The sequence below is a fragment of the Corapipo altera genome, unplaced genomic scaffold (genome assembly GCF_003945725.1).
Source record: "Corapipo altera isolate COAL_440 unplaced genomic scaffold, ASM394572v1 61, whole genome shotgun sequence".
NCBI classification, from domain to species: Eukaryota; Metazoa; Chordata; class Aves; order Passeriformes; family Pipridae; genus Corapipo; species Corapipo altera.
Window position 1 is genome coordinate 5,455,517 of NW_020884910.1, and position 12,040 is coordinate 5,467,556.

Genomic DNA, 12,040 nt, shown 5'->3' on the forward strand with positions numbered 1-12,040 from the left:
TTGGACTTTGATGATCCTTGTGGGCCCCTTCCAACTCAGCAGATTATATGAATCTGAGAGGCCAAGGCTGGAAAGAGAACTGCATTTCTCAGGCTGCTCGTGCTTCTCTTCCCAAAGGTCGGAGGTACTTCTCCCAGCTGGGCAACAGCTGCCTCTGTTCCTGCTCCTGTTGCAGCTCAAGGAAACTGCAGTAGAGTGATGCCCTCCATGGCCGAGCACAGAGCAGGCTAGAGCAGATCAGTTAAGCTGTTGATGGAGGGAAAGTGCACTGTCAACCCTGGAAAACAAGAATGTTATAATCTTTTCTACTAAGCTTCTGAAAATTGGCTTCCTCCATCCAACTCTACTTTTCCTGTATTGGTTTCTCCTTCAGACTCAGATTGAACAGACTTGCTCTGTGAGAGTCAAGAGATCTGAAGATTCCCCTGGAGGAATCCTGGAGGGCAGAAAAATAGCATCACCTCCTCCCTGAGATATCTAAGGAGCTATGCCTCCACGATGCCTGCAGTGCCAGGGCATGCTGTGAAGTTTGACAGGGCCTGGGGGGGAGCAGCCTGCTGTGCTTGGGTCTCTGTCTCCCACTGTGCCTCCATAGGAGGAGAGAGAAAATTGTCTCAGGAATCAAATGCAAGACAAAGCCTTTGTGGAAATGGACAGTTTATGAGCAGGTGGAAAGACATGTCAGCAGCAGGGCAAGCCAGCGGGCTGTCTGGGGGCAGGTTGTGGAGGAGAAGCAGCAGCACCCCCGTTCCTCTGCTCTGGTATGTGTCAGCGTAAACAAGGCAGGCTGTGGGCTCTGTCCTTTGGAAGAGGGAGGTGTCACTCAGTACTGCAGATAGTTGCTCTGGGCTGCCCAGCACTGATATTGCCTTATCCCACTGGAAGCCTTGGGCAAGGTAACCATGCCCCAGGCTTGTTCACAGGAGGCTTGGGAGTATTGACAATAGACAGCCAAAGATCCCAAAGCATCCCAATGCACTCCAGTTTAAAGTGTATTGACTGTGAGACAAAACAGCCTCTTCTCCAGGAGCCCAGGAGCTGAGCTGCTTCCAGAATAATGATCAATATTTACGAAGTCCAAGGAGATCATCACTCATACAGTCTTGATAGGAGGCGTAGCCAGATGCTTGAATCTGTTTAAGACGTAATTGCACAGAAAGTCATGGAGAGGCCACTGCTAAAAGGAGTGGCAGTAGGGAGCGATGTCTGAGTGCTGGTGCTCCTGGAAAGCTGCCTACCTGCTCCCTCCTAGCAAGCAGAGAGCAGCGCACCGGCTGTGCTGTTTGGGACTACACTTCTGTCACTATAACAGAGCTGTTTTCTCTCTCTTTCAAAGTTTGAGAGAATGAACCTAATTCATATTTAAACAGAAATCAGATTTTGGAAACACCTGCTGTATCATTAAAAAACATTAAGGACAGTGAATATTTGTGCAACCATCCTGAAGCAGCAGACAGAGAGACTCCAAACGAGATGCTTTAAATATAACAGGTATTTTTGCTTAAAATATGTTTGTGACCCAAATATAATTTAATTTCCATGCCTTTGAACAGTTTGATGCTAATGAACCAGCCGGGGATGGCAGTGAAGAGGCTGAGCCAGCTGCATCGGAAGCGTCTCGGCTCCACTGCAGTGCGTTAGAGGCCCTGTGTGCGCTTCACCCCGGCTGCACGCAGCCACCAATGCGCAAACCCTGCCCAGAGCTGGCCACAGCAGCACAGGAAACCTTGGGCGGCTCAACCAGAGAAACAGGCAGGCATCCAGCCTGGAAATTAAGGCTGATCAAATGCTGTTCTATGAGCATTAATGTCTGTGTACAAAAAAAGATGCATCTGGCAAGGAGGAAAAATCACATCTCATATAGATGTGATTAAAGCCCTGACATACTGCTTCTGCTTATTTTTCACCTGGAATCTGTATCACCAGCCTCTGCTGTCCCATTATGTGCTGGAACAAGGAGGGTGAGCAGTGCTAATTTTGCAGTGAGCTAAAACTGTGCGTAGAGCGGAGAAGCCTGGCTCAGTTCCCCTGGTAGAGGGATCCTTCTAGTCTTAAACATTTATTTTCTGCACTTCTGACAATGCAAATCTGCCTGATCTAATGTTAAGTTTTCTAGGCACTGTTAGTGGAGTCCATGCTTTTCCCATAACATGCATTATGGGGTTACAGGTACTCCAAACACCATTAAGGGTTGCGACCAGCTGACCTGGGTACACTTAGGTTGCAGTGTCTGAAACAGCCCTGCCCCATATGAGGGAGTGATTGATTGGGTCATTTTGGTCAGATTATCCACACCTGCCTTTTGCAAAGGTGCTGGTGGTTGTTCTCCCCGTCAGTGCTGATGGGTTCTCATAAACTCAACCCCTCTGTGATCACACATGGATGTCAATTTAAAATTAAGTTTCAAGTCCTTTACCACCACCACCACCAAGCAGCTCTGGCTTGTGCTGTGTCTGCTCTTGGGACATGTGGCACTGTCATGCTGAGGTGCACCATGCAGATCTGAGCCATGACTGCCTCAGGCTCTACCACATCCTGGCAGAGAGGTTTAATGAATGGTACATCTGTGCTTTCTCCAAAAGCAAAGCTTCGGCTGGGCTTGGGCCCCTTAATTTCCTACAGTGGGGATGGAACTGGCATCAGCTCCAGGCTGGTCACTCCCTTTCACCCATTCTTTGCTGCTTGAACTAGATATGATTTGGTAGGGCTGGGTTTCATTTTCTTTTTTGTAACGCTTATTCTTTTTGTTCCTTGAGAATATTTTGAGTTACTGGATTTCTCATGTTTTCCTGCTGCTTCTAACAAGAAAAAAACATTTTTTAATGCAAATGAGGCTGTAAAATCTTTTTAGGGAGACATATCTGCTCTCCCTGCCCTGTCACCACAATTATTCTTCCATTGCCATACAGTGCTTTCTTCCAAGATGTATGCTTTCAACATCTCTCAGCCCTTCTGGTGATGTCAGGAGATGAAAACTATTCCCATTACAACAGGGAAGAGTAGAGGGAAATGGAGTTAGAGGAAAATAGGGCCTTTAGAAAATGGTGCATCATGAGGGAAATTTCACTTTTGCATAATCTCCCAGGCCACATGGGTGCTGTATCCAAGCAAGGAAAAGTACAATGCGCTGAAGAGGGACTTGGCTTATGGCACGCCTATCCTGGTGTATTCCCTTGCTTCTGAGGCCCATTAGGAAGGGTAATATTCTCCAAGTGTGCCAACCTTTCGTAAGTTGTATAAAACAACCAACTTCTACAGGAGCCTGCAGGTCTATTTGAATGGTCTGACTCCTGCTTTCACCATGCAGAAAGGTTCGGTGCAAAAGTACCTCGCAGCAATTAGTTGCAAAGCCAAATTCAGTTGTCACATTAAAAAGTACCTCTTTCTTTGAATATTTCACTTGAGTGTGCTGTTATGTCTGTGTATGAGAAACAAACACATAAAGTCATGCAGGGGGCTGCCCAGCCCTCCTCAAATGTGTCTACCTTTGGGAGCATTAACAGGTAAGGACTTTTGTATGGTTTAGGTAGGAGCTAAGAGCAGCAAATGATAGTAGGAGTTTTTGATAACTAGACAATTGTCTTGTCATTTAGCCTGTCTGAAGTCCAGACTAAAAGCACTGCTCTCCACAGACAGCAGATATGGGTTCTTACAGAACACGTGTCAAAATGCCACATTTTCAGCGCTTTTAGTGTTGGGTGTGTTTTTCTTTAACTCTTTGCAATTTTTGCTCCTCATGCAGCGGGCACAAGCATCTTTTGGTGCTACCACAAACTAAAAACCTCCATCTTGGCAGAGCTCCTTGTGGGATGGCTAATTCACATGCTAATGGCATGTTCCCCGGGAAAGGTGCGAGTAAAGCCATTGGAAACATGCAATACAAGCCAAAAGAATACTGTGTGCAAAGCAGCTTGTTCAGTGGTCAAAACTTATGAACAGTTTGCAGATGAACTAATGAACTGTTTGCAGAATGTGTAGGGCAGACTGCAGTGGGCATAAAAACTGCTTTATGTCTAACTCAGTCTTAAAAAGAGCATCAACACTGTAAGTCCATGCTGGAAGGGAAATAAATCATGCATCACTAAGGGGTTATTTATAATGTTTGTTGAGTAGAAGGGTGCAGTGAACCAGAACCTTTCTCTGTCCCATACAAAAGACACTTGGGCACCTGGGGATGTAACAGTGAAGCAGAAATGGGAACAGTTCTGACCTCACAGCTGCCGATGGATTGCTCTGCACAGGAAATCCAGCATTTTTTAGCACTAGAAGAAGCCAAATGTTCCATGAGACCAGTGCAGTCTGTGCTGTAGCCGTGACAGCTGTAGAAACAGAGAGAGAGCTGTTGTGATTCAGATACTCATGCTTGTCCCCTTTGTTTTTTACAGGAGCCATGGCCATGCTGCAGGATTCATGGAACACATTAACAAAAAGAACTCTACATGGAGCATAGTCTGCTAGAGATGGTTACTTCCCTTCCTTCCTGGCCTGGCCACTTCCCCCAGCCCTCCCCTTGTATTTTGAAGAGGAAAAATATGAAAAATAATGAATTTTCGCTTTAAAGAGGAGGAACAAAACAGATGATGCACAAGCCTGTAGCTTAATGGCAAGGAATCAAGGAGAAAACATGATTGCAGGTGACTCGCAGTCCATCTTGCTGCTAACTTTCCTCACAGAATCTCAGAGGACCTCACAGGAGAGCAGGAGCTGAATTGCTTGAGCTTGGGTGGACTCTCCAATCCATCCCAAAGGGACAGAGCAGGGGGCTCCCATGCACATTTCCAAGGCACTGCACAGCTGAAGGGTGAAATCTCTACTAAAGTGTAGATGAAAGTGAAGAAGTATCAGGAGAGCAATAAACAGGGCACTTACATCCTCCTTAATCACAGCCCAGCCTTTAGGAGGTCTGTAGGGAGAACTAATGGATTAAATACAGGTATTAAATGAAATCTTGGAAACATTTCCCTCACCTGGCAGGACCAAGCGGCTGATGATAATGAGGGAGTGCTCATAGTGCATCTGAGCTACAAGAGATGACCAAAGGAGTGAGGGCCACAGTACTCCTAGGTGACCATGGGATTTAATAACCTGGGTTTGCCCTCTTGCTGCCAAGGCCAGTCTTGAACTAGGGCAGTGTGAACAGCCCCTCAGGTGACCATAGCTCAGCTAAGTATGAGGGGTTATCTGCTTTATCTTTTACTAAGTGAATGGTATGGTTGGAGCCCCTTCATGACCAGGTGGTTCACAAGTGTTCACAGAGAGGGCAGGTCTGCCCACAGCTGAAACCAGCACTGTGAACTCAACTCCAAAAACTAAGCGTCAAGGGCTGTGGGCAAAGCTAACACATCTGTTGGGAGAAAGCAAATCATGTTAATAAATGATATAATAATTCAAAGTATTTTCTCAATATAAGGCTAAATTAAAGTAATACACTTCTTAGGGACAAATCGACAGCAATCAGGCTAATAAAAGTGATGTTTAAAATAATCCAACACAAGTAGAAAATCCTATTTAGCTAAGTAATGATACCAGTCATTTTATTCAGTCATTTTCAGAGTATAAAGACAATCCTTCATCTTTGAAGTCAGTGACATTAGTTTCTCCAGCTTCTTTTCTTTTTCCTAGCATACTTCCCGTTGCTTTCAGAGGGTCACTGGCTGGGATGCCTGTCTCCCACAGTCCTCCTGCCAGCACCACCTAAATAAAACCTCAGCAGCAGTCCTGCTTCATCAACATACACCATTTAGGTGCCGAATTAGAGATTGCTTGAGCATTACTGGGAGTTGAGAGTTCCCCCTTACGTTTTAGACCAAATCACACTGTGCTTGCGGCTGCTGCTGCTGTATTGGCAGTGGGGAAAGGCCAGGTCGATGAGGTGCAGCCAAGATCAAGGTAATGATCAGGTCTGCAAAGGGCTGTGCTGGGTACAGTGGTTGTGGGACTGTGAGTGACAGTGACAACACAGCAAAGCTGGCCCTGCCAGTGGGACCTAATGTCATAATGCAAGCAACAGTAATTAAAACAAAGCACCAGCCTATTATTTGAATAATACCTCCACCCCTTAAAAGAGCTTCTGTTCTCAGACTCCTAAGCTAATTCAGCCCACTGGTCCCACTGACAAGGCTGTATCAGAACCATACCTCCTCAAGATGCAGCCCCAGGTGAAAAGGGGATGGAGGAGATGGGCATAGAAATTAAGAATTAACAGCTAATTCATTAATCAGATATACACAGGCTTTGCCATCTCTTCGCTAGCTTGTAACTCACACAGTCCCACCATTGTTCTCACTATGGAATTTTTTAGATCCTTGTCTTCTTTGAATGCAAGTAACTTTTAACTCACTACTAATTTCCCTCCATTCATAATTTTATTTCTGAAATTAACAATTGACATTTCCTCTGTTTGTGCTGCTGAGAAGCAGTTATGCCTTTACAGCTATGATCTACCTGCTGTGACTTCTGAAACCATATTCTTCCTGCCCAGGAATCTCCAAACTACAGAAATGTTTTTGACTCATTTCTTTTGCTCTTGTACCAGACTCCTCTGGTTTTTATCCCTAGAGCCCCAGCAGGCAATTAAGTCATTTCCTTTGGTCCTTGGCTGTGCCATCACCTCCATTGCCCTGGTGTCAAGGAGAAGCCCATACACAGGAAGCTTCTTCAGAAACTCTCCATTGACCTGGGTTGCTTTTCTCCAACTGTGGAGATAAATGACAATAAAGTCACTCATCTGTTACATGATCTGCCATCTGGAGTGATTATCTCCCATACAGAAGGGAGTTAACATGAGCTGAGGGATTCCAGTACATCTCAACAGTTTTATTATAAGTGAACTTTCAAAGAGGATTAGATGCAAAAACTATCACCATGCCTTTCCAGCACCAGAGGCACTGGAGATGTAAATTTAAGGACGTAGTCAATATAACTACCTGAGTTATGGCTTCCCAGGGACACCATGTCTTCTCTCTCTTTCCTCAGTCTGAACACTGGAAGATCATCCAAGGGCTCAGCTACTCAGGTGAGCAGAAAAATCTCAATAATGTGGAACATAATGGAGAACAAAGAGCAAAGGTGCTGCAGGGGTTCTGCAGAGTGGGAGCAGGGACCTGGGAACATTCCTTTCTTGTTCCTCTTGTTCCACTGACTCCTGCACTCTCCAGTTTCCAGTTAGCAGAGGCCTGTCCCAGTGCCACCATACAGCACTGCTCCCAGGGCATGAGCCAGTGTTGGCACAGAGATACGTGGGTTGCTCTGGAGTAGCAGGAGTGCCATCAAACCAGATGTCTTTGGAGTCCATCTGTCTTTACACAGAGAATTGTACACAAAGCAGCCTCATGTGCATTCTGAAGAGAGCTCACTGGCCCCATGGTTTAATCTCTATGGTTCCATACTGTTAAAAAGCTGCCAAAGTGCTTCTGGACCACCGCTGCTAATGTCAGCGATGGCTGGGCTTGCAGTGTAGGACATCCAGAGCGTAACACCAACCTGGATGTGAAATGCTTCTACAAGAGCCAGCTCCCATGTCTCCATCTGCAGTGCAGCACATCCACAGCCTGGACAAATGATCTATGAGAAGCTGGGATTTTATTATATTTTATTGCATTATTGTCTTTTCAAGTATGTGTGTCTCCAACAGTACCCGCCAACTTGCTACCCCCTTGGATGACAGGCACTGTGGGACACTTGGTCACCATCAGGGTGGCACTGTCAGCAACAGAGAGGGCTGCTGCAGGCTGCTCATGGGGGCATTGATCCCGTGAGCTCAGGGGAATAGCCTAACTGTAGGGAAAAATGGGAAATAACCACTCAAAGGTGTTACGAGACCTCTGGAGCCACACGATCAAGTGAGCCAAACACCCTTCTTGTATCACAGACTTTCTTATTCATGCAGCCACCAAGTCTCAACTGTGATTTTTTTCCAGCTGTGCTGGTGGCATATGCCTGTGAGGGGATTTTGAACTGAAGGGTTTAGCTGTACCGGTGCAAAATCCCTGCTGTAAACAAGGCTGATGTCTGTATCTGCCTTTCATTCTTGTAGCAGCCCTTTCCTCTCTCCCCCTTCTCCTCTCTAATAAAGACATCCTGGCAAGCTTCCTGTTTTTCAAGAAGGCTCATAGCTGCCAGTTGCCCTGGCTTTGGCTTCATGTGTGCCTCTTCCTCTGCCCCTATTAATTCCCCTGTAAATCGGATCACGATGAAAGGGAAGCGGCAGTGTAATTTAATTGTCCTCCAAGCAGAGCGCAGTGGAGAGGGATGCTGGCAAGAAGTTCTGCTCATGAGACGCCCTTTTTATCCCTGTATTTTGCTTTGGGGGTGTAGGTGTGTCTCAGCATTAGCTTTCTCTCTCCAGGTCCCTTCTCGTAATGCCCAGGAGTGAATCATGGAAGTTTGCTGTGCTGCAGCTTCTCCCCATCGGGAGAACAAGAAAATCAAGACATCCTCGCTCTGTACTGGATGTAGGAGTGGGGGATGGAGATTAATTAGGCAGTCGTTGGACAGAGCTCTGAAATATAACGTTCTCCCTCATTGTGGCTGTCAGGCAGCTCATAACTTGGCAGAGCACCGTTGGATCCCGTCCTGTCTCCAGCGAGTGGGAGTTGGGGATGCAAGAGGGATGGGGAGCAGAGAGATCTGTGTCGGAAGTATTTCCAGCAGAGAGACAGGCTCCTTAGCACATAGAGCAGGGGCAGCAGTTGCTGCAGCTGATGCAGGTTGTGAAATGACTCTGGAATGTAGTTTAAAAGCACAGAGACTCAGACACACAAACCAATCACTTTGCGTAGGAAAGCACTGCACACGAACAAAGCTCAAACACCTCTGCGTAACTGAGCTCTTTCCCCCAAGCAAACTCGTGGTAACAGAGATTATGGCACAGCTTTTCCATTGGGGCTTGCTGGGATGCCTGTTTCCCTATGCTGGGTAGAAGCAGGGACAGCTGGACAGCTGCTCTGCTCCGACTGATGCACGGTGACATGTTTGCCATCTCATCTTTCCTTGAGCTTTTCCTTGAGGACAGTGTTGGCTCTTTTTTTCCTCTTAACTTCTTTGAATTCCACTAAAACTTCTACCTGTTTCTGAACCTTCAGGAAATAGTCTCTAACAATTGGGAAATTACATGAAAACGATGTTTTACTGGGGAGCTACTGTCTGCTATGGTGGGAAAGCATAAGAAAGGTGTTGCGCTGTAGTTGAGGGACGCTGGGATCAGCTTTGGTCTCAGGTGATTTTATTCTCAAAGACTCTGACACTGATGTGTGAGCTCATGTATGATGGAGAGATAGGCAGCAGGGACTTCCTGCATGGAGGTAGAGGACCTTGCACAGCTTTCTTTGCCCAAATGGCTGGAACAAGATGGGGGAGGAGAGTGGGGCAACCTTGAGCCTCTCTAAGTGAGGAGCTGAAACTCTAACTGCTGCCATGACTAGACTTGCCATCAAAAGGGGTCTGCTGTTAATTAATAGATAACCTGAATTTAAACAGTCACACATAAAATGTGCAGCACCAGTGGGAACCTCTCACTAGCCCTTCAATTACTGCTGAACACTTGAAACCATCAGCTACAATTACAAGCATGAACATTTTCATGGTTTGGATTGTTCTGTGCTCTCTGCCCTGAAATTCCCAAGCTGGTTTTCAGTTCCTCTTCCCCACCAAGACCAAAAGGTCTTGCTGGTAAAATATCCTCTTTCCACACTTTAAAATGTCTGCAGTAGAAAATGTACGTGCTGCTGACTTTCCCTCCAGGTATCTTGCCATTTAATTAATCCCAAGTCACATTTGAATATCTTACGAGACAGAGGCATAACACTCATCCACTCGCATAAGAAAAGTCATGAGGATAATTGCTTCTGTGCCTCTTAGTATGGGGAGAATGTCTGTCAGATGGAGAGTCACTTCCTTACAGATTTCTGATTAATTACTCTTTTCATTTAAATCCTGTAAATTAGTTATGTAAGTTGATCTGCTCTTGAGAATTTTGGCCCCTGAATTATTACTGGATCAAATACTTATTGGCGGACAGCATTCAGTCTACTGCAGGCTGCCTGGCTCTGCAACTGAAAGAGGGCAGGTTTAGATTGGGTTTTAGGAAGAAATTCATCACTGTGAGGGTGGTGATGCACAGGCACAGGTTGCCCAGGGAAGCTGTGGATGCTCTATCTCTGGAAGTGTTCAAGACCAGGTTGGATGGGGCTTTGAGCAGCCTGGTCTAGGGAAAGGTATCCCTGCCCATGGCAGAGGGGTTGGAACAAGATGACCTAAAGCATTTTGTGAACATCAGGGTGACATGGGGTGGGCCTCACCTGCCTGGATTAGGCTGTTCTTCAGACCAAAAGTGATAGGAAATGCTTTGCCAGAATGCAGCCATTCTGAAATCCTGCCAGAAGCAGATAGGAGCAAGAATGTACCTGATTTATGAAGTGACTTCATCTACTGTGGATGGTTCCCTGTGACGACTCAGTAGCTACGTGCTCATGGCCACCAGCTCCCCTGCTCCTTGCCAGACCTGGAGTAATTTTTCCTGGTTTGGAGTTGAATATTCATCCACCAGGCAGCTCTAATTGTTAACACCAAATCTGTGTCTAAATCAGATGCCAAGTTCAAACACAAAGACAAGTCGATCACCAAGGACACAGCTGCTGAACAGGTAGAATAAATAAGAGAGATGCAAACCAGAACAGTAGGGAAACACACTCAGACTTTCCCCCTTGAGATGTTTATAAACCAGACTATTTACAGTGAGATGTCAAACATAATTTGAAGATTAACAAATAGTCTTGCAATGAAACAAGCAGGAGAAAAAACAGCAGCTAAAAACATGTGTGAGGTGCCTCTGAGCCTGGTCACTCCAAGGATTGTTTAAAAAGGATTACGTAAGTCTGACAAACCTCTTCAGTTCCCATGTCATGAGGAACTGCAATATCAGACAAACTAAAAATACAACCTGATTTCTGGTGCGCATAAGACTAAATCCCATTGCTGCACCTCCACTTGACCTGCAGGATGTCCCAGTCTGTCACTGCTTCTGATGGGTTTTTCTTGTAAGTAATAAACCACACAGAAGTCCCTGCTGGGAAAAGTTAGATATTGACAGCGGTCACCACAACCTTGAAAGCTTAATAAGTAACTCTTTCTGTATATCTGACACAAAGAGAATATCTTTGAGTAGACCAAATTGAAAATACCGTGTCTCATCTCGCCTGTGCTCACAGCACTCTTCTCTAGCGCTGTGTGAATGGCAAGTTCCAGGAAAAACACTCTCAAGCTGAAGGTGAGGCTGTAAGTACATGTGCCTGTGTTTGTATGTATACACATTTATCTATACACACCATTAAAGTACTTGTACCAAAAAGAAATACATAACTTATCTCTAAGATGTTCTCCTCTGCACAAGAGGTGAGGTGTGGAATTCAGTGCCCTTAGATGAGGTTATCTCCTGTATTTATTTACAGCTAAGTTAACTCAAGGCTTACCTGGTTTTAAACTTAGTACAAAGCTGTCAGGCCTAATGCTCCAGCTTTGTGCCTGTGACTTAATAGCACTGGAATCTATATGTCATCTTGAGTCTAGGAGATTTCACTGGGATTTGATGATAGGGTACATGGGGTTTCTGGTACTTGCTGGTGGAAGGGGTAAATCTATTCTGCATAGAAATATGCACATTTTAATTTCTTGTCCTCATTGCTTGATGAATAAGCAACCTTGGAAAGTGGTCAGAGCATTTCTGTTTGGTGCCACTCACTACCTGCAAAGTCTGAAGTTGGAGGTGAGGAGCAGAAGTGAGTCTGCAATTGTGCTCTTGGCACTGTAGCACAGGCTCACAGCCTGGGTACTAGAACAGCAGCAGGAAGCGTGTCCAATTTCTTTACAAGATGTGATTTCCATGCTTATCAGATAGTGGAAACTGGAATAGATAGAATTAATGATCTCTTGGGACCATTACAGACAGTGTCAGTGGTAGTTCTTAGGCAGAACGGCCATACTTTCCCACTCTAAGTGCCCTTAAGGAAACCAACAAGCGTGCAAAGAAGGGAAATCCTGCTGC

At 45.6% G+C, this 12,040-nt stretch overlaps 1 protein-coding gene across 6 annotated transcripts in view; it reads left to right on the forward strand.

The window, feature by feature from the left end:
- GTF2E1 (general transcription factor IIE subunit 1) overlaps positions 1–12,040 on the forward strand; it is a 75,711-nt gene that overhangs the window by 49,959 nt on the left and 13,712 nt on the right. For 2 of the 6 annotated variants that reach the window (XR_003529318.1, XR_003529320.1), the window contains one exon: positions 4,386–4,417. The exons of 1 other annotated variant lie outside the window; for it this stretch is intronic. The gene's annotated coding sequence lies outside the window, so the exon portion shown is untranslated. Of the gene's footprint in view, positions 1–4,385; positions 4,947–12,040 lie in introns of those variants that run through there. 3 more of the 6 variants (XR_003529316.1, XR_003529315.1, XR_003529319.1) reach the window with 3 other exon arrangements.